A 2159-nucleotide genomic window follows, 5' to 3' on the forward strand; every position below is an offset into this window, starting at 1 on the left:
AATAAACTGGAACTTCAAGGTGTTGTCCAGAACATAAAACACGTGTGCAACATTCGTGCGTTACAAATAGGTGCATTCGTTTAGGCGAATCCAGGCCGAAGGTTTGATGAGGTCACCACCTGCTCAAATTTAAAACTGCTTACCAAATGGCTGAAATTGTAAACACAGCAGAGTAAATTTCAATTACATGTCAATATTCAAATCCAAAGTGTTTAAAATGCAACACAGGAGTAGAATTCACCTTTTGGTCATGTGGTTTTTCTTTGTAAGTTTAAAAACTGGAACTACTGCGGCTGTTGAGCGCACATCCTGGTTTTAACTCTGCTCACAGACGGCTTGGCCCAAAATGAATGCCCTGACTGACATCTGAAGTTTTTTTGTGTCAAACACAGTAAGAAGCAGCCTACAAACACACAGATAGCTACAGCAGATGAGCTCTACACCCATCGAAGGCACGCCCACAACGCCCCCGCTTCCCCCTCAGCTTCCCCCTCAGCCAGTGACCCGTGTCTGGGTGAAGAACTACGGAGACTCGCTGCAAAATGCCCCTTTTGGCACTTTGTCTACATGTTTAAAGGAATAGTTCTACATTTTGGTGGCGAGTTAGAGGATAAGATTGATGCCAATATGAAGCAGCAGCTAGCTTAGCCTAGCATAAAGACTGGAAACAGCTAGCTTAGCTCTGTCAAAGCCCGTGGCAAAGTGGCAAATTGAGAGTACGCCAGGGCAGGAATTTAATGTGGGTCGTGAGGGCTTTGGCTGTATCAGTTTGGCCTTATGCCCCACAAAAAATGATATGCCCTGCGGCAAGGGTAAGACTTTGGGTTCAACGTTTAGGGGGTTGAGATCTCTACTTTTGAGCATAATTAAAAATTTGAACGTCAAACACAATTTTCTGCTGAATTTTTCTGCAACAATGTGTGCCTTTTCTGCATCAATTTATGGTTCAAATACCTTTATGTAAAGGAAATTATATTTTTTTTTGGGGGGGGGCGATGGGTTGTAACCGCCACATCCCCCTTATAAATTACACCTATGCCCTGCAGCCATAGTGGCCTTGATGCTCCGCCCACACTGCCCACAGTTTTATCTCCTGGGAGGGGTTTGGAAAACTGTCAATTGTCGTTTTTTAGATTTCGGACGGAGCCAGACGAGCCCGCTTTCTAGTCTCTATGCTTCCGCTACATATTGAACACACAGACATACTAATCAGTCACTTAGTAGTCTTGGACTAGGGATAGACAGATTATCGGCCCTAGACGATTATCGGGACGCTTTTTTCAGTTTGTAGATTATCTGTATCGGCATTTTATTTGCCTGATAACCGATAAAGTCAAGTAATTAAAAAGAGTTCTACTTTGGTTCCGCCACAGCTCTGTGTCTGTCCCTCCGATTTAAAAATCTTTTTCATTTTCACTGTGAATGCATATCGGTTCCAAATATTGGCTATTACTACTAATAATCAGTATCGGCCTTTATAAGCCAGAATCGATCGATCCCTACTTTGGACACATTATGTTAACTCTAACGAATTGTTTATCTGTGGCGAGAGGGGATAGAGCTTACATCATCACTGGCTGCTCACTAAAGGTTTTTAGTGAATGTCTGCAGGCTCCTGAACTTTCGTCGATTCAATCTTCGGCACCAGAGACAAATGTACAAACAATAACAATCTTCTCTTAACTTTCTGCAGCACGAAATGTCCGTTGATGTAGCGAGAGAAAAGTCTGGCTTCTGCAGGGGGGGGAGCTCGGGGACAGGGTCACCATCACAGTAGCATATTGATATTAAAAGACCACCAAGGACACGGTTAAGACAACACAGCTGATTAGCTCCTTAATAACACTGATATATTTGTTTTTAAAAGCACCCTGGGGAATGTTTGAACACTTGACTGAGTCCACTGGCACTTGATTTGTTTTTTTAAAGGTCCCATGACATGCTGCTTTTCGGCTTTTTGTGGCCTTGACCAACTGCCACTTTGCTCGTTTGAAAGCCATGATGTCTCTCTCTCTCTGTCTCTCTCTCATGGGTGGGCCAAATTCTCTGGGCGGGTAAAGCAGAGAAAGGGGAGGTAACCTTGCATAAGGAGAAGATTCCAGATCGGCCCATCTGAGCTTTCATTTTCTCAAAGGCAGAGCAGGATACCCAGGGCTCAG

Source organism: Perca fluviatilis, chromosome 3, assembly GCF_010015445.1.
Source record: "Perca fluviatilis chromosome 3, GENO_Pfluv_1.0, whole genome shotgun sequence".
NCBI classification, from domain to species: domain Eukaryota; kingdom Metazoa; phylum Chordata; class Actinopteri; order Perciformes; family Percidae; genus Perca; species Perca fluviatilis.